General features: G+C 36.6%; 1 protein-coding gene across 1 annotated transcript in view; it reads left to right on the plus strand.

Moving 5' to 3' along the window:
* LOC112103381 (cadherin-11-like) overlaps window positions 1–20,905 on the plus strand; it is an 85,738-nt gene that overhangs the window by 28,440 nt on the left and 36,393 nt on the right. The window contains exon 2 of the mRNA XM_026663713.2: window positions 19,691–19,821. The gene's annotated coding sequence lies outside the window, so the exon portion shown is untranslated. The remainder of the gene's footprint in view (window positions 1–19,690; window positions 19,822–20,905) is intronic.

The raw sequence follows: 20,905 nt of genomic DNA on the forward strand, positions 1-20,905 counted from the left end.
TCAAGATGGCAAAAAATGGACGAACCTTCCTGGTAAAATTCTTGGCTTATTTGCTTCACCCTGATTTAGTGGGGATTGTCTACATTAAGAAGTACACCATTGTGCACTCAGATAGTCATTTGGATGGATCAATGGCATATTTTCTTTTGGATAATGAAAAAGAAGAATTTGATTGAATTGAAATCTGTTTTGGATAAATACATAGGTTTAATTTTAGTAAAAAAGTTATTTGCTTGGACAAACCTTCTGTACACTAAACCAAGAGCTATGATGGAGATGACTGGACACTATTTGTGACTGTAACATTAACTGAGGTACCCACTGGGGTTGTTCATATTTAATTTTCATTTATTGCGGGAAATAGGGCTGCAGTTAATTAAAATTTGGGAGCATCCAGAAATGTTGAGTACCAAGCTGGACTGTGCTAAACAGAAGTTCTAGCTGTGATTATTGCAACTATTCTGAAGAATCCTCCTGACTTGACACTAAATCATGCTCCAGCTTTGTGATTTTCTTTTCAGTTTCCAGTTATAAAATAAATTACAAAAATAGGAAGTAACCTCATTGTCAAAACCGTGCCTAAGCTGGATATCCATTATCACAGAATTTCTCAACAGGGGATATCATGAAGGTTCATATCCTCAACTATGACATTTGGCATTTAATGTACACGAAACAGTGCTATGGCAGGTGCCAAAGAAAAGCAGACTACAGCAGGCACAAATTATGCCAACAAAATGTTTGCTATAAAGAAAAGAAAAAAAGATCATAACCTGTTTATTACAAAAAGCTGAAGTGAAGGAGACCAGCCAATGCATGGGGGGAGGGATTTGAATAAAAACTTCCTTGAGGCTTTAGTTTGATCATAAACTTCTTAATGAAGACAAATTTTGGAAGTATGTATAGTTAAATGGGCTATATTAAGGGAACAAAGCAGCAGAAGAAAGTAACATCTATGAGCCAGCTCATTTGTGAAATCAAAGCAGTGTGTTTCAGACTTGTATAAGATGCTGAGCAGGCAGAGAAATACAAATATTGCCCTAAAGGTTGTGTAGAAGCATAAAAGTTGAAGAACTTTGTTGTTGTATTTGTAAATATGAACTAAATTAATCTTTTCTGGTTTCTTTTGTCTTTGTATGTGTGTAGTTGACGCTGTCTAGTCAGTGATCAGTTCAAATAACTGAAAACCACTATAAGTAGGTGATTATGTTTTAAAAAATATTTTATTAATAAATATTGATTTTATCTAAGGTTCTGGATGGTCTTTTAGGGTCTGAACCAGTGCTTAGTCATGTTCCATTGATTTCAGTGGGACTAGGCCTTTACAGAGAATGTTAAAATCAAATTGGCTGTAGTTTGATATTCAGCTTATTTGTAAACTCCCCAAACTTTTTTTAAAAAATTACATTTTGAATCCATGTTTTATATGACAGCCATTTAGCATGTATTTAATTTTATATTTATTGAATATTTATTAGAATTGGGTAGCTAATTTCTAACAAATAATTCTGTGAAATTCATCTCTTTTTCCGTTTGTAAAATTCCACTAATAAATTGTCCTCTAATTTATTCATTCAAAACTATTCACCATTTAATTTCTGCAAATTATTCTTAGGTCACTATCCTATGAACACTTATGTATTTCAGTAGCTTTACATACCTGAGTAGATTTGGAGAATAAAATCACTGCTGTACATTGTTTGAGGGATAATACTCTAAATCTGTTCCTTGTTTGTGAGCAATCTGATGCATTTCAAGCCATTTTGATTGGCCATATAAATCACATGGTAATGTTCTGTATAAATGTAATTCCTAAAATTAGGTTTCCAATGTGAATACTGGCAATTAGAAATTCAAAATCTGCTTTCTATGACTATTCTGTAATGGTTACTTAACATTTGCTGTTTCAGCAAACATTCCTGGCAGTAACTCATTTGGTAGAATATTCAGAGATACAGAACATACACAGTGTGTGACCATGGTCAAAGAGAATTAATTTAAAATGAATACTTATAGAATTTTTGGCAGTATTTGCACAGTGTCTATAATTACCCAGGGATCTATCAGAAAATCTTTGTTTTCTGTTGTAAAAGACATGGATGAATAGATAGTTAGAAATATAACAAGGTACAATAACTAGCTAACCAAGGAGATGGAATCGATATTTTTTGTATGCAATACAAGAAAAAAAATCTTTTGGAAAGATTTTTTTTTTTTTATGAGGCATAGAAAATAGAGCCTGGAGCTTCCCTGATATTTCATAGATATAGAAGGGAAAGTTCAATATGGCAGAACTATGGTCTCTTTTAAACTATACAGTTCATGTCATCTGTGTAATACAGAGTACAACTATGAGTCATCAGACCCGGGTTCTTTTCCTGATTCTGTATAACAATAGCATCTCACTGTCGGAGACTCAGATAACTGTGTCTCAATACAACTGACACTTTGAGGTGTGGTAACTGTACCGTGCCCTGTGAAAAATCCCTGACGCTTAAAACAGGGAGAGTGCTGTAATAGTGAGCTCCTTGTGTTGCAGTCAGTGATGGATGCAGTGAGAGGACCTTATCCTGCAGTATGTAGTGCATGGGTGGGTTTCTGTGTCTGTGTGGAACCCTGTTGGATTTACAGGGGCTCTGCACACGTGCAGCAGTCTGGCTGCATGCTATACATGCAGGATCAGGACCTAAATGAGGTCTGAATACAAACCTTACAAAGGACCCCTAATAAACCACAGAGCTCCAATTACATGGTCAAGCTGTAACCATTCCTCCCTTGCAAAAGTGCTCATAGCATTCCTGTCTCCCTAGTCCCTATTAAGACCCTGCTATGCCATGGAAAACCCTGGTGTTCTGTGCTGTTGGCCTTGTCCCAGGGATCCTGGGATCTAAACTTTGCAAATCCATCAACTTCTTTCCTTCAGCACATGGCACTGATAGGCAGGCCCCTGAATCCTGCCTCATCCTATCCCTGGCTGTAGTACTGAAATGCATGTTTAGCTGTGACCATACTTGGTCACAGGGTAAAATTGTACTTGGACCGATTTACTGGCATTGAATGTGCATTACTAACTCATCTAGTCATGGGACTCTTAGAACATCTGATTTTTCTTTTTTTTCTTTTTTTTTTTTTTAGTAAAGTCTCTAGTGGGTTTTTTGGCTTGATTCCAGACTTAATATTGTTAAAAACGATTCCCAGTTTAATAATACAGCTCTACCCCGATATAATGCTGTCCTCGGGAGCCAATAAATCTTACTGCGTTATAGGTGAAACCGCGTTATATCGAACTTGCTTTCATCCGCCGGAGTGAGCAGCCCCGCCCCGCCCAGAGCACTGCTTTACCACGTTATATCTGAATTCATGTTATATCGGGTCGCGTTATATCGGGGTAGAGGTGTAATTCAGCAATTCAATACTTTTGGCCTATTTTTCAGTGATGGCCTTTGTATCCACAACTCTGGTAGAGTACTATACTTGTTCCTGAATTTAATTGCAGGTTCTAAAATGTGGTCACAAACACATGCTTTTTATCAAATCAAAGCTTTGGTTAAAGTCTGACTGAAATTAGGTCTCTGTTGTGGATTGTGAAAATCCTCAATGCTCTGCTAAGGGACCTGTGATTTTTTCCTGCTTGTTATATCCTTCTTCAATTCTATTTTTGTCATTAAAATAATATATTTCAGTTTTTTACTGACACCTTCATTTAGCTATGTCATCTGACTGAGTTGAAACTTTATGATGTTTGACGGTATGTTATATACTGTAACTGGGACAAATCAACAACACATGATGATGAACAGTTTTTAGACTTCCAACCAACACTTAGGAGCACCTAATTAATTTCCAAGGAAGCTCATGCAAAGAGCATATTGCATGTATCCTTTTGAAACTTCCTGATAAAGAGATGTGTTCTATTTATTTGTTCAAATTTCCTTTGTAAATATATATAACCTTTTATTATCTGTATTGGAGATACTCATACTGTGCATCCCTTTATTTCCTTCAGGCTCAATTAATATAATCTTCTCTAGTATCCCAGAGAGGCCTACTTAAAGGCAGCATTGATACAAAATTCTGTAGCATGCTTTCACTCATGCAAAAATCCAATCAAAATACTCTGACTCTTAAATCCTTATATTAGCTCTAGATGAGGTGTCTACTATAACTGATCGCAAGAACTAGTTGCTTACATACCACAATCTCTTGTCCATGTTACTCATCCAGCTAACCCACACTGCCAGGGGATGGCTTTTATCTCTTGATCAATTGTAAATTCTTTGCTTCTGGAAAGCATTTGATTGCTACAAATGGGTGGTATTATAAACATATTTTAAAGGAGGGATATTCCTAGGTTTCCCTACAAGGGTTCTATTCTCCATTGAACACATTATTCATTTTAAACATTGTGCTGTATTATTAATGGATCAAACTGTGGCCCATCAAAGGATTTCATGAAAGGGGATTGAAGGATGGCCCTTTACTCTCCTGTGCTGAGTACCCACATCTCAGGTAGCAATTTGAGCAAGTGTACTTATTGTAAGTGTGTTGCCAACTGGTTCTTTAGTTTTATGATTCTAAGAGCAGTGTTGTTTTAATAATATTTAAAAAATATGTTTTGCAAGTACTTTCCCTTCCCCTCCCCTCACCTCTCCTACCTTACCCTCCCCACGGGTGCACGACATTTATCACCAAAGTGTTCCTCATTTCAGTTTCAAAATATTGGCAGCTGTTTGTGACTTGACAAGGCTGTGAAATAACTTTCCTGCTTCCATTCAGTGTACATATTCTTTCTCTTTCTGCCTCTTTCTCTCCAAAACTAAATTCAAGTCATATCTCCTTGATTTGACATCCCAGTCCTAAATATTATTTGTGAGGAGGACAGTGTAAAATATTTCACAGTGCCAACTAAACTGGTAAGATGCAGCTTTTCTACTTCAACAGAAATTTCTGGATTTTTGAAAAAAAAAGTTAATTGTGGCTAAGATGTTTTGCAGCTAAATACTGCTTTTCATTGAAATTACACATTCTTCCATGGAACTAAACATTACCCTATGACTAAACTCTTGCAGGAATCATAAAATGATGATAAATGTTTGGGAGTGTTATGACCATTTAATATTTTCTCTTAAAACTAGAACTGGAGGAGCAGTGTTGCCAATGAGAGGGATATGGCAAACATGGGAACACACTGGCTCACCAAAGCTAGTCATCTTCCTCATTTTTCATAGTCATTTTTCCTCAGGACCATGGAACATGCCCTTACATGTTACAAGTGAATCCATTTTGTACATGGAAAAAAATACATGTGCTCAAACATATCTGGGAATTGCATATGCAGTTATTTTCATTGCACATGGGTGAGTTTATGGCATTCAAATATGATACTTTATTGCAGTTATAGAAGATTTTTGAAAGTGCCTGTGTGTTTTAGCAGCACAGGTTCCATCTAAAACAATAGAATTTAAGGATTTAGGAGTACAAGCCCCAATGACTGTCAATGGAATGTGTGCTCCTAAATCCACATTAATTAAAAACTTTAAACAAAACCCAACAACATATTGAGTATAGGAAGTCTGGCTCAGAAACATGATTGGTTTTTATTAACCCAGATTCTCTGCAAGGTGAGCTACCACAGAGAAAGTGTCTACTGTCTTTCAGATTATTGCATTTTCATTTTCCCCCTCAACCTTCCATATATATGCACACAAAGATATGCAGTGTCAATTATTATAACACATAGTCACCAAATACATTATCCTTTTTCTTGAGGTCCAAATTATTTGATATAATTGATAATCAGCAAAAAGTTAACTGATAATTTGACAGATTCTCCAACTACCACATATGTACATTTTCAATTTCTAATAGTGGTTTTAGAAACCATACAACTGTAATTTAGCAAGAATAACTGCAGGTTAAGATGACTGTCTAACTACTAAACATGGCTACATGGTAATTATGATTATGATTACCATGAACAGTGAATGGAAATTCAGCAACTGGTTGATGTAAATATGTCCACCCACTATCAAGTGAAACCTATTAGGTAATTATTTTTAGTGAAACTCCTTTGGTTTAGTGCCTTCACAATTCAAGATAATGAGCTGTAGAGCTACCGATATCTCGGTTCATTTGCAAAATAACAGTGGAGGCATGAAAGTAACCTTATTTATTTTACCAACAGTTTGCTGCCAGTCAAATTTAATGTTAAGTATGTGTGAACATTCTATCAATGTAACTGTGATTTAAAGTAGGGAAAAACCTAAGATATATTTAGGAATAAGGCCAGCAAGAACACATAAAAAGTAATAATTATTAATAAATAGTTTGGACTTACATAGTCCTATCATGGGAGGGTCTTAATATTGCTTTGGACGTGTGAATTAACTCAACCTCCCAGCCCCTTTATGAGGTACTGTAGGTAATTATTTTTATCCCTAAATTACAGATGAAAACACGGAGACATACAGATTTGCCAAGGCCACACAGGAGTTCTAAGGCAGAATATTCTCCCATCTGTATGCCAATTACATTTTAAACGGGAGGAAAAAATACTAATATATGGATTGCATCCAACTTTTATTTTTATTTCAGCTTTCTTGCAAATATATATTTTCCTGCTCTCATTGGGGAGATAGTTTGCTGGGCAGCTGCCAAAAGGGATCTTTTTATTAGTTTGATCTTATATTAACTTATTATTAGCCATAGGCTTGTCCCCAGGTACTGTTCTTCAAGTCACACAGCTATCCAGGCTGTCATTTTAACAACAGACTTTCTTTGTTGTAGCCCAAGTATGGTGGGTATTTAGAGAACATTCTGGGGCTATGCAATTAGAAGGTTTAAAAGATAGTCCCACTGCCAGGGAATAACTTGAAGATCAGCACTGATGAGGACTCAGCTTCAGACTGTGCAATTTCTTTCACTTAAAAAAAAAGATTTAGCATTTCAGAAACTTATCATCTACCTTTGCAAAATGAGAAGTTCATAGTTGTCTTGAGGTTAGTGGCCAGTTACAGGGATACCTATTAAAATTAATATATTTATTTAGGGTTGATATGATATTTCTTACTTAGGCAAAACTCCAATTACCTTCAGCGGGAGTTTTGCTTAAGTGTGTAATACACAGCGGGCTTAAGTGTGTAATGCACAGTTGACTCCTTGTATATACCATGTGCTTGCTATGTTATTATTTGATTATATATATTTCTACTTCACCACCATTGTTTTGAACAAATCTCATAATACACTTACTCATAGCTTATAGTAAATGTAGCATAGAAATTTAAAGTCTCAGTGGTATTTGGAGACATAATGGCCAGCAGACAAATGTTAAATATTAATATAGTAGACATTTTGGTTAATTTTAGCTGTGAAATTCAGTGTTATGAGCATTTAATTACATTGTGCAACTCAAATGTAGATTATTATTATTTATGCCTTAACTCTCAAGACTAGATAGGTAGGCATGTTATGAAATATTGGGGAAATAACTGCTCATAAGAAATATAAGTATATTGTAATGTCCAGGATAAAATATCTTCAACTGATGGGAGATGGAAAATCATATCACCCCACTGTAACATTCCTGAAAATCTGGGTGCTGTATTAATTCTGGAGAAAATTGCACTCTTATATCGTTGAAAACTCTTACTGCTCTCACATAGTTCAAAATACTGTACTTATCCATTGATATATTGCCATATCTTTAATTTTAGTCCTGGAAATAGCAATCCAAATGTGTTATAGTGTTAAGAATGATTTCAGAGTATCAACCAATCAACATTGTTCAATTTTTTAAATAAGAAACATAGATTTTAAAGGAGATTATTGCTAGGATCAATAATATTCTCTTTCCCACTCCTAGAGTTTTATTAATTTATATATCAACAAGATATATATTGCATTGCCTCCTCCCTTCTGGGTTAGGGAGCCAACTTTCCCCTGTTGAGAACACACAGAGAGAAATTGGGGTGGAGGAAAAGAGGAGAGAGAGAGAAGCTTAACGGTTTCCTAAAAATAAGATTACCATACAAATAAATGCCAAATATACTATGGTGTGGGCATGATAAACACAGAAATAAGTTTAATTTAAACGATAAAAAGATTCTTTAAAATTTCTGAAGAGTCACTTGGTTTGCAATAAGCTCCAGAATGAATCATGTATCTTTCTGTGATGATATAGATGTTCAGTTAGTTGAATCGAGCATATACGAATTCAGAAATATCAGATATCTGTAAAGATTTTAAACAATTCCTCTTTTCTTTATTAATAATAGAGTGAAGGTCAGAAGAAAAAAGTACCTTAGACAAAAGAACCCCATCTCTTTGCTCACCTTGGACCAATTCTGAGCTAAAGGTCCTTTCTGGTATCTCAAATGTCCCAGACTTATACTTTCTTGAGTGTCTCTACCAGACCTGGAACCAGCAGGATGATTTTATGGGACATTATATAAAGATTTGTTTTTGAAAGGTCAGTTGAAGTTTATTTCTGTGCTGGCTGTCCCCTACAGCTTGACTAATGGGGGCATTCAGCACATAGTTCAGTGGTTCTCACTTTTTTAGGTTTAGTTTTCAGGTCACTAGGAGAGGTTGATAAAAGGAAATAGAAGAAAGCCAGAAGAAAGGAAGAGAAAACAGACACTGAAAATAACAGGAAAGAAAGATACAATAGGGGTCAAATCCCAGTGAAGTCAGTGGGAATTCTGCCATTGAGCACAATGGGAACAGATCAGGCCCTTAGATATACAATGGAAGGAAAGGAAGAAAGGACAGAGATTAGAAGAGTGAAGAAACCAAATAAGTAACAGTGCTGAAATTTGATGCTAAAATGTATGCTTTAATGTAGGTTGATGTTCGATTTTGGGGGGAGATGTCTCAGACGCTCTGATTGTTTAGGAAAAAGTTTTATGGAAACTGAGCATGAAATCCTGGCTTCATTGAAGTCAACAGCAAAACTACAGTATGACTTCATTCGGATCAGAATCTCGTCCTGGTAGTGTATGGCTTGTACCGTTGGAGAACCTGGGTTAAGTGTGACTCAGTAAGGAAAGGATTCAGTGGGTTGAGAGTACCATTGTGTGTTTGTGCAAGGATGATAATCAGTAGTGTGTGTTTTGTATATTTTATATCAATTTTATTTACGTGATGGGAAAATATACAAGAGAGGTTTGCCCCTGGGGATTTGAGGACTTTTTTTCAGTTAGTCTAGTAGAAAATTCCATATAGAAAAGCTGGGTTTTAGTGCACACACTTAAAATCTTTCAGATTGCAGAGAATTACGTCTGCTATAGCCACAAACATTTAGTTTTTAGAAAAAACTCAGAGAGGTTGGATTTATGGAAACAAATTTGATCTATGATATTTAATAGGACTGAGCCTGAAATCTCTGAATCCACTTTCATTCTTGATACTTGAACAGGATTAGGCTGGAGCAGCACAGGTTTAATTAACATAGACTTCATTCTCAAAGGCCCATAGCCTGCCCATGGGCCCACATGACCCAAAAGAGAGGGGAACAGATGAAGTCGTGCTGCAATGGGAAAGTTGTGAAGGGGGGAGGGGGCACAATCTCTGTACACCAGAGCTGTGATCTGAGGAGGATTCTTTTGTTGTGCAGCTAGTTTGTCCCCTGCTGGGCCCTATGGAACTACCCTGGCTTATTCTCATTTACTTTGAACTGTGCAGAGGATTTGGCCGTCAGTACATACTAAGTATTGGTATTGTAAAAACCAGTCATGGTCTACTATAGCCCTCTATGAAAATGTACCTATTCCACTATCCAGTTTGTAATTTCAATCATGTATTTTTCGTGTTCATTTCTCACTTCACTTAATTTTCATTGCTATTAACCAGTTTTCCCTATACCATGATTTAAAGCAGACAGATTCTGGCTGCTTTTCTCATTGTCCTCTGGTCTCCCCCCTCCCAATTTGCTCCCTCTTTTTTTTAATCTTCTGCTTTCCATTTCCCACCCCTCCTTCTTCTTGTTTGTTAATTCCCCTCCCTCTCTTGTTTTTGTTCCCTTGCCCTATGTTCTGGCCCACTTCTTACTGCGGTGGCCAGGCGCTCCACTCAGCCGTCTCATTGTGGGGGAAGAGCTATGTGTGCCTCAGTGCTGTCCCCTTATTCTTGAGTGGTCCTGCCACAGTTGTCCTGATTCTACTATGCACATGTACACAAAACCATAGACCAGCTGATGGGCCTGGACCCCGCTTAAGCCTAGTCCCAGGACAGTGTCCCCAGCTGACCCTCCTGGCCATGGTCCTGAACTCCCAAGAAACTGTTGTTTCTAGGCCCTCTGTAGTTGTATTTACAAGTTAATTAATGTGTATGTACCTGATTTACACAACTTGGGGTTGCCTGTATTTTTGCTTTGGGTGTTATGTTCCTTTGGCTCTGTTATCCCTTGTAAAGAAGAACAATAATGAATTTGTATTCAGCTGGGATTTGGAGCAAAAATTATTTCTCAATGCAAAAAACAAAAACAAATGTGGAGCTTTTACTCTTTCCTGGTGTTGATCTTTCTCTTTACTCCCAACTCCCATTTAAGCTGTTGGAGAATAAACAAAGTCTCCACTTCTAGGAACTATTTTATATTTATACCATATTGTTAATTGTCATTCTTCTGGTGGTGTAGTTGTTTTATTAGGCTGGATGGTAGGAGAGGATACGTATACAGAAAGCTTCCTTTAAGTGTCATATAATTATTTTCTTTTCCTTTGTGATATTTATTCCTCTTTTGTTCAGTGTTTGCCCTTTTATTTGTTTTGTTAAGTGCTTTGCATTTGTGTGTATGATTTATGCTGCTGTCTGCATTCTGTCCTCACATGTAATGTATTCTCTGTTTCATCAAAATATTAGGTATTGCATAAATGCGTGGTATCATGTAGAAACAGTTATCTTCAAGGCAGGGATGGGATGATTACCTGGTTGTCCGTCTTAGATTTTGTCCTTTCTTGTATATAATTTTGATTTTGTATTCTACCATTTTTAAAGAATATATTTCCCCTTGTGAGGAGCATCTCTTGGGAGATGCTATGCACTCTCAGTTCTCACTGAACACACACAAAGTACTTAGCACATTGCAGGATTAGGCCCTTAATACCCATAAAAGTGATGGACTATTGTCACTTGATAATACTGGGGACAGTGTGGTCAGATGCTACGGATGATTATATTAAGCCACCTCTGTTTTGGTCAGAAGCACCTTTTTTTGTTTTAGTCAGAGGCGGCTCAGAGGTAGAGACTACTAACAGTCAAATTGTGCTGTGGGTTTGTGATGTCAAGGTGTGTATGCCAGGGACTAGGATGAAACCACCCAATATATTTCCACTTGTTCATTAACCCACTGAGCCACCTTGTTGTTAATTTTGTATTTCTATATAATTGGCTAATTCGTATTCATATAGTAAATATGAACTAGTTGTTATAATCTGGGCATTTAATTTAATTTTATTTATTTTTATAATGAAGTCTGGATTTTCAGAATTAGACAGGCACATACTTGGCACATACAAGAACCAAGATTGTGCACACATTTGTGTTAATTGCAATATGTGTGCATTATATTGTGTGCACATGAAATTCTGCAAATACTTTATTTTTCATTCATTTGGCAATCTATTTGATCTTTGATTTCCTGATGATATCTGGTTACTTCTTGAGAAGCCTGTTATTTTTAGAGAATAGTTTTGTTACTTGATCTGCTCGGCTTTTTTGCTCCAGATAATTTTACATAGTTTGTGGCATAAAAACCAGAGTACTTACTTTACCATATTTATTTTTCTGTCTTATGTTGCACTTCACTTACCTAATGTTAAGATTAACTTCATCATATCATAGATGAAGTTATCTGTAGGGTATACATTTCTGACCTGTGTATACAATTCCTTTTTCTTTATTTTTACATTGTACCATCTCAGATGTTCATCAAAATCTGGGTTTAGATTTGGTGTATTTCAGCAGCCAGTAACAGATACCCCACAAATCAGAGCTACACTATGCTTTTGTTCATCATGTATATTTTTTATAGGTGAAATGTTGCATGGCATAATTTTGCTCAGTTTTAGAAGTGACTCTGAGGTTAAGGATGTGTGTTTCACTTTTTTCTACTATTAATATATATATTACCTTCCGAGTTTCTCATATTGCATTTGTGTACAGGTATTCTACATCAAATAAATTACAAACATACACACATACATAGATATTCCAACTCCCAATCTTTCTATAGGGGCTGCGAGCTCAAATCATTTTTATGTTCAGAATTTATAAGGTATTCTATTAAACTGTCCAAGACATTTTAAAATCATACTTACGCTGATCAGTGTGCAAGCCAAGTACTTTATTCTGGTCACTTTTTTAAACAAGCTATCTTTAACATTCTGGGTGAGCATCTGGAAATAGTTGTTGTATTTTTATAAACTAATAGCAGCTAGACAGAATATCCGGATAAATAATTTGTTCAAGAAATGTTAACCTATTTTGCCTTTGAATTTACTCTCATTGACTATTGTGATTTTCTTGAATGCATTCACTAACTGATTTTATATGATCAATATTTTTTTAAACTTTTTCATCATGAATTATTTGTGCATATTAGAAATTCTCTTTCTCTGAGCATTTTGCTAGTAAAACTTCATTAATTAAATATTTGCAGATACTAAACACAAAAGAGGTGCAACTATGGCAGAAGCATTTTTAAAAAAAATGCAAATTAATATTTTTGTATAATTTATTTTTATTTATTTACTTACTCATTTCTACTCTAAATATTCCAATATTTTGACCAGATTAATTTTAAATATAGTAAGAAACTGGTTAGCACTGTTTCATTTGGGAGACTTGGTCACAGATTGGTATCCATCACTAACAGGACATTTTTTTCCTGATATTTACTCTATATTTTCCCTTTCTTAATTTAATCCTTACCCCCTTTTATTGTCATAAATATTTTTCTCTGTCTGTCTTATAAACCCTCAGACATTTACATACTCTTATTTTGTTAATTGCCAAGCTGTAGGTATCATCTCTTAGCAAAGCTACAAGTACCTAGCTTTCAAAATCCTTCTGTGGAAGTCAGTGCGTATAGCGCCTTGATCACAGTTGCTGCTCTCCTTTGAAATCCTTCCAGTTCACCAATATTTTTCTCTTCTGTTAGTAAATGTGGTGTATGATAGGCATTTTCCTTGTAGCAAAAGATAGATAGGGTGCATGAATGGATACATAGATACAGTAAGGAGAAGAGGGACTCACAGAATGGAGCAAAGGAGTTTTTTTTTAAAGACTCATATTTTGCATGCTACTTGATTGTATTGGTTTATTCATTTCTAGAAAACATACCAAAGCTGTGAATATTTATTTAGTTCTGCTCCTAATAGTGTTTCTAATAGGGAATTATTTTGGTACAATGAAAGACATTTGTAAATGAAGCAGATAAACCCTTTGGCAGACAAGGAGTGTTTTGTTCAACACAAGAATTCTATTGTCCACTGCTTTAGTTGTCAAGTGCCTAGGGAACCCAGGATTTATGATGATGTTACAATGGCCCTTTCAGTGCAAAGTCTAAGAAGCTGTGAGATTCCGTTCCTCTGCTTTTCAGACTCTCTAATCTTTTTATCATGCAAGGACAATGCAGGATTCAGCTGCTTCTTGGGCCACAGGACTGCCCATTTAACATCAGGCATTGTGAAGTAATTACCATAGTGACAATGGATTTTTGCATCTAACCAGCAACACTTTCAAAATTTCTAGGGTTGTCACTTTGTATAACCCAACTGTTAAGTCATGGCTTACTTTACAAAAAATAAAATAATCTTGTTAGGAGTTTTATTTAAAGTGCCACTATGTCAAATCCATTTGAAGCACAAGAACTGTTTATTGGTTGTTTATTGGAGTTTTCTTGTAATTATAATTGGACTTGGAATATTCTGTAAATACAGCAGATTTTTTTCAATACATTAGTGGGGCTTTTTCTTGACTTATTTGGGGTTGTTGTTTTTGTTTTTTTGTTTGAGGTTTTTCCTATAAACTGCAGATCTTGAATATTCAATGTAGCAAAAATGTTTACAATGGAAAAAATAACAAATACAAATATCTCAGGAAATATAGGTAATGCCTGTTGCATACATATACAGATTACTAAAATAAGCTATGCTCTGTGCTTTTTATACTGATGTACTAGATGGGAACTCTACAGTTGCTTTCCATCATGTTTGTCATGAAAAACATTGATCACAGCGTTTCTCATTCCTTCCCTGAGGTGAAAATGCAGATTTATTTGCTATTGGCTACGCAGAATGATGGGTATTAGTAAGAAATATTGATTTGAAACCCATGTACCCTGCATAAATGCCGTGTTACTGGTAATGGAGCTCTTGTTTGACAGTTAAACTATCGTGTATATAGGAGGGTCCATTGTCTTCCGTTTATGTACATAAGAAAATTTCACTGTACAGTGGCTAGACCTGGGAACTGGGAATAAGAATAAGGGTTTTGAATCCCAACTCTATTCACCCCACATAAAGTTAAAACTAGGTTTTAAAAATTGATGACATGCAGGTGTGTAACTGTGTGCCGAGACTGAAACCCATGCACTTCCAACTCCATGGATACAGATCTTCCAAAAAGCAAGATAGCCTTACCTGGGCACTACTGTGGTCCTGTAAAGGCAGCCGTGTACATTTTGAGCCATATAAGCAAATTATCAAAATGGCATAATTTAGTCCCTTTCCAATGTTATTCCTTTTCTGTGCTTCATTTTTGTGTAATTTCAAACACAAATGCAAAGACAACAAGTTTATTTGTAAAAAAGCCACGTATTTAAAGAGTGTGATATGTACTTCACAGTAAACAGCATCCACAGCTTGTCTACATAATGTATTTTCATGAATCATGCTTTTAGCATATTAGTTATTGAATGATTGCTCACTATATATCATCATCCATAGCTTACATTTGTTTTCTATCATATAATTATTTAGAGCTTTAGTGAATATTTTACAATAATTAATTAATTTAACTTATTCTGTTTGCAAAATATCCATGAGCAGATTGTGCTTTCCTAGGACTTAGTCATAATTTGAATTTAGTTGGTGAACATGTTTTCCACTTTTTTAAATCCATAGATTGATCATAAATATCTGAAACTGTAAGTTGAGTTGGTTACCAAAGTTGTGATTGGCCAGATGAGTTGCATGTTTTCATTTCTGTTCTCTGATGGGATTAGTGAGAAGCATTTCTGGTGTGAATATTTATGCAAGTCAAAATTTGTTATCCATGAACACGTGCATGCAACTTAAATTAGCTCTCAGTCTGTGAACATTTTTTTGCCAGTAAAATTTGATTGCTCTACTGCGGTCGGAAAGCACACACAAAAGGAGAATGCGAACATAGCTGAAGCAAATTTATTTTAAAATCCAAATGAATATTCATAGTGTTTTTTGCATTATTTACCGAGCTTGATATTTAGAAACATGTTTGTAATCATATCAACACACATTATAGAGTATTTTGTAATAATTTCCCTAAAAGTTTTCATTTAATTTTTGGGTACTTGGATAATGAAGATAGAATGCAATTTAGTCTGACTTCCTAGGAGTGTTCATTGGTAGCAGCCCAAGGGGCTGTTAAAGTATCTGGTGGGCATCAGAAGCATGAGCCTCAGTATAGTCTCCTATCACCACCTCACCATGCATCCAAATAGCTATGTTTTTTTATCCATTGGTAGCTCTATGTGGCAACATATCTTTTGAAAAGTACAGCATGCTTAAGGCCTGATCCTATGAGCTGCTGACCATTCAGAGTTAAGGGCTCTCTGCATCTCCAGGAAAGTGTTCAACTCCTTGCAGAGCTGGGCCCTTGGCAGACTTGCATGGGCTCCTTTAATAATCACAAGGAATCCGCATGTACATGCACTATATTTGAAATACTAATTCAAGTACAATATTGGCAAAACTCTTACCGGTTGCGAATACAGTCTGGCTACTCTATGGATGGAATAGAATTGCCCAGAACCTGGGATGTGGTGTGCCTGGTCTTTGCTGCATATTCTGGACTTAAAGCCAGAATAGTGAGGCACAAAGACTTACTTCATTATAGAGGGACCCTGCTGCCTTCCCCCCCAACTGCTTCCATACTGCTGGCACAGAAGGTTAAACTCCATGGATCCCTGACTGCCCTATCACCACCGTGGGCCATTAGCAGCTAGTGTAATTTAGAGCAACTTTTAGGCTTCCTTGAGGTATGTCAGGAGACTGGCCCAGCATTTAGCCAGCCAGGTCTGGAGAGCACAGAGGCCATCTTCCTCAGCAGTGCTCATAATCCTAGGGTAAAATGCAGCTCCTGAGCCAATGTATTAATTTCACCACAAATATAAATATTCACAGGAAAAACAGCATGTGAGCAATTCATTTCATTTAGTTTTAATGCTGAGTCCTCTACACAAAATATTTCAACTGCTTTACAAAAAAGAGAAACATCTATTAATGGATCACAATTATATTATACTTATTTAATTATTTAAATGTTTAGCCAACTGAAGTCTGTAAAGACAAGGAAAGAAAAGGTTTGAACCATAGAAGCAGAAAATTGTATTCTTGTAGAAATGGGAACTTAGTTTTCTTCTGAGTAATTCAGTTTGTTGGGGACACACAGGGTCATTCTACTCCCCACATTATATCTGTGCTATCCCACTGATTACAGTCAGTTTGCACTGGTATTATCTCACACTGAAATACTTAGTAATTATTATCAACTGCATAACAGAAGCTCTGAGAATATAAGATGCAGCACCCTTTGATCATCTCTTAGTAATAGTCACTAGGTAATAGAGTAATAATCATGTGCTCGTTCTCTGTAATGTGGGTATTTTATCTAACTGCTGTTTAAGGCCCTAGCGTAATAGGAACATGATGATGATGATGCAACCAGCCTGTCTGTGTGGTTGGACATTGATACGTGTGTGGAGTCTAGGGCCGGCGCTTCCATTTAGGTGACCTAGGCGGTTGCCTAGGGCGCCAGGATTTGGGGGGGCCGCATTTTGCTGCCCTCGGCGGCAATTCGGTGGCGGGGGGTCCTTCCGCACTCCGGGTCTTCGGCAGCAATTCTGAGGCGGGTCCTTCACTCGCTCCGGGACCCGCCGCCGAAGTGCCCCGAAGACCAGGAGCGCGGAAGGACTCCTACGCCGCAGAATTGCCGACGACGACTGGGAGCGCGGAAAGACCCCCGCCTAGGGCGCCAAAAACCCTGGTGCCGCTCCTGGTGGAGTCCCACTGACTTCAGTGGGATTCTGCATGAATGTAAGGAAGCCCTGGTTGGATCCCTTTGAAAGATGGAGCCCTACTTTAGTACTAGTTTAATATTTAATAATTGTAAAGTGCTATCATGAGGCTTTGATAATTTTAATGTTGATTTTACTGAAAGAGGTAAACAAGATATTTAAAAACATTCAAAACAGGTTTAGAATTGTATGGTATTTTATTGAAAACTTGAGGAAGGTACCTCTGCTATTCTCTCCTGCTCCAGGCAGATGGTAAGTAGCATACTGCAGATATCAGTCAACAGGTGTATACACACAGCCATAAATATCCAGAATACTGCTGAATCAGACTATAGGTGCTTGCTGGATAAAAAGGCAGCATTCATATTCTGTTGAGGGCAGATTCTATTGAGGGATGTTGAGATATTTCTTGGACGAGTAGCTCTCCATTGTAAACTAATATAGTCATCCTCCGTCATCTTGGTTAGTTTCATCATTTAATGTACGTGAAAGATATGGGGCCTAATCTGAGAAATTTTCCAGAGTGCATACAAATTAAGCACCATAACAATGACTGCATTTAATATTAAATTGTGTCTCCTTCAACATAAACACCACAATGCAAGGCAGTTCCAGCTGGCTGCTCGACAGGTGACCTACAGATATATTTCAGGAACACAAATCCCAATTTTAATTCTGTTTATTGTAACCAGCTTAATGGGCCCCAAAGTCCAGCCAATTGTGCATTGGACTTTAGAATGAATGGGTGAAACCTCTGAGTATAGAGTCAGACACCATAAGCTGTGCTCACTGAGTTCGGGAGGTGCATTTTAACTCTCCAAGGAGTAGAAGAAATGTTAGGAAAAAACTGTGTGTGATGAGTGCCCTTAGGAGAAGGCTGATGCATCGCCTTCCAAGAGAAAAAAAAAGGGCGACATTTGTGGAATCCTTCAATTATTCAACTAAAAAGCCTGAGGAGCTCTTTTAGGTGCCTGAGACTGTATGTGTCTGTTGTGAATAAATTTTATAGCACCTTTAGAATGGCTTAGGTCTGTAAACACCTGTTTTGGCTTTGTTTTTTTAATTCCCAGCTACTTTAATTGCCTCTATTTAGTTTTTAAGTGTTAGAACAGGAATACTTGTGCCTTCCTTCACCTTGTGATTATTGTTCCTTATAAATGTAAACTGTAAAGTGGGAAGGGAAGTAGCTGAAAATAACTGGTTTTAAATACCAGGCTATACTTCCATCTATGTGTGTGTGTGTGTGTGTGTGTGTGTGTATGTGTGTATAGGCTTGGAAGAATTAATTTTTTATTGGTAAATGTTGGTAAATGTCAATTTCAAAGTACACACACATAAACCAGCGAAAAAAGTATTTCCTTCAATAATAATCAGAATATAAAGATAGACAAAGAAGGAAGAATGCAGCTTAAGAACTTAGTTTCATTTAAGGATATTTACTTTATATATTTTGACATGCGATGTTCATAATTTGTGTTTTAAGTTATAAAACTTTTTGAATCTCAGTGTCTGCTGTCATTACATAATTAAGGTCTGACCTTCCCATAGTTTCCTGCAACTGTGAAAAATTAAATAAATAAAAAAATGCTTAAAATAAACATCAAAATATTCTGTCAAATTTATTTTAAAAAAAGTGGAATTCTGCCAAGCCTAAGTATATAGCAGCCTCAAGAAGACAACCTGTAGGCTTGGAAATTTAGTGGAAACAAAATACACATTTTGCAATGTACACATTATAAAATAATATGGTTTATAGGCCTGAAAATAAAGTTAATTTTCTTGTTGTATGAAGGAACCTCCCATGACCACTGACCCAAGGAAAGATGTGCTCCATAAACCTGCAAAACAGGAGAGCCACTCCCTGCCAATTTTCACATTCCCAATACAACTGTAACTCTTATCATGGGCATATAGTTCCACTACTCTAGAGGCAGTTTCCTCTTTTCCTTATTCTGTCATGATACTAAGCTATCTGATTTGTAATATGTCTTAGAGCACTTAGAAATGCTGGAAGCACATCTTGTTTGGCTGATGATACCTGACATGTGACTGTAGCTGGGTTGTTGTTTTTTCCCCCCTACAAGTGTCTCTTGCTCTGGATAATGTTCCCAGAGCATATTTTCTTTCATGAGATTCTATTTGTCTAGGAGGTAGAGAGAAAGATGTGAAGGGATATTGACATGGCCTCCAGCACTTTAATTATGGGAACAGTCTTCCAATAATAGGTCTATATGAGTAAAAGTTACTTGTAAATTCTATCCTGGCCTATAGATATTTTTCTGTCTCCAAAATCCCATTGGGCTGTTGGGGTAACTTAAAAGTTAGTGTTTTTTGTTTGCTTGTTTGTTTTCCCCCTGTTATTGTGACTGTAATGTTGCTTTTGATTTCAAATGAACTTTTCATTCTTTGCAGCAAGAGCTGAAATATCGGATAAGTGGCAGCACAAAACTTAAATCTGCATTGTCAACACGGACTCATTAAGTGGCCATTCAAATGGGTGGAATATGTTACATAAATTGGCAACAAGTTTCCAGTGGGTAAAGGTGAGTAAGCTGTCTGACTTCATGAGCTTATAATTGACAATTTAGGTATATGTTGCTCTCTTTTTGTTGCTCTATATGACATGCCATATATACACTGTGGCATGTCAATGATTAGTAAGCTCTTGTTTAAGCCAATTTGTTGCCAGATTTTCTCAGAGTTTTCATAGGGTGGGTCCACTGGTCTTCAGTGCCACTCAGAGAGCTGGTGCCTTAGGACATAGAGCATCTTGCTGTGACTATCCTGTAACACACTGTTTGAAAAGCTACACTATTCAGATCATGCTCATTTACATTTATAACATCATAGCTCTTATTAAGGACACACAAAAAGGAATTTAGCACTGAAGGGGTTGGGGTGATGGTAAGCTGTAGTCAGGAATTTTCCAAAACAATTAGAGTAACCATATTACATTAATCCAAAAATGGGCTCTGTGTTGCTGTTTTTCTAAGTCTGCATGGATGAGCAACTTTTGTATTTATTTTTCACCTGTACCATTTCATGTAATGTCACTAATCTTGAAACAGCCATTCATATTTGTGCTGCAAAAGGTTTTGTTGTTCACTGTGAGGCTTAACTGAAAAATGCTGCTGAAAATGTGGAGACGGTGATAGGGGTAAACCTCAGACTCCAAACAATGGTTCTATTATTCTTCCTCCATAATTTTATTATCAGCCTTTAACCTCTCACATTCTGTGCTTTTCTGATCTACCAATGAAACAAGGGATTCCTCAGAGGTGAGAATTCTTAGACAGAAATATCCACTATCTTCTGTAATGGATCAATTATCAAATCTGTAATAAATAATAGATAAGTAGGGTCATTTATAGCAGCATCAGATGTAAGATCCCTTTTGAATTGTGATGTTTATAAAAAGTCTACAAGACTGTGACATTAAAGCTCTGAAGCTATCTGATTCATGTACATCTTTTTATATTCAGTACACTAAAGTCCTGCTTGACAGATGCTTCATTTCTGTGGAAATGTCCTTGAATGATGATGATCTCATTTCTGGCAGCCAAATGGGCAAAACACTACAACATCCTTATGAACAGCTACATAGATGTGCCTGTCCAACATTCTCTG

This window comes from Terrapene carolina, unplaced genomic scaffold (assembly GCF_002925995.2).
Source record: "Terrapene carolina triunguis isolate 2854851 unplaced genomic scaffold, T_m_triunguis-2.0 Scaffold33911, whole genome shotgun sequence".
NCBI lineage: Eukaryota > Metazoa > Chordata > Testudines > Emydidae > Terrapene > Terrapene triunguis.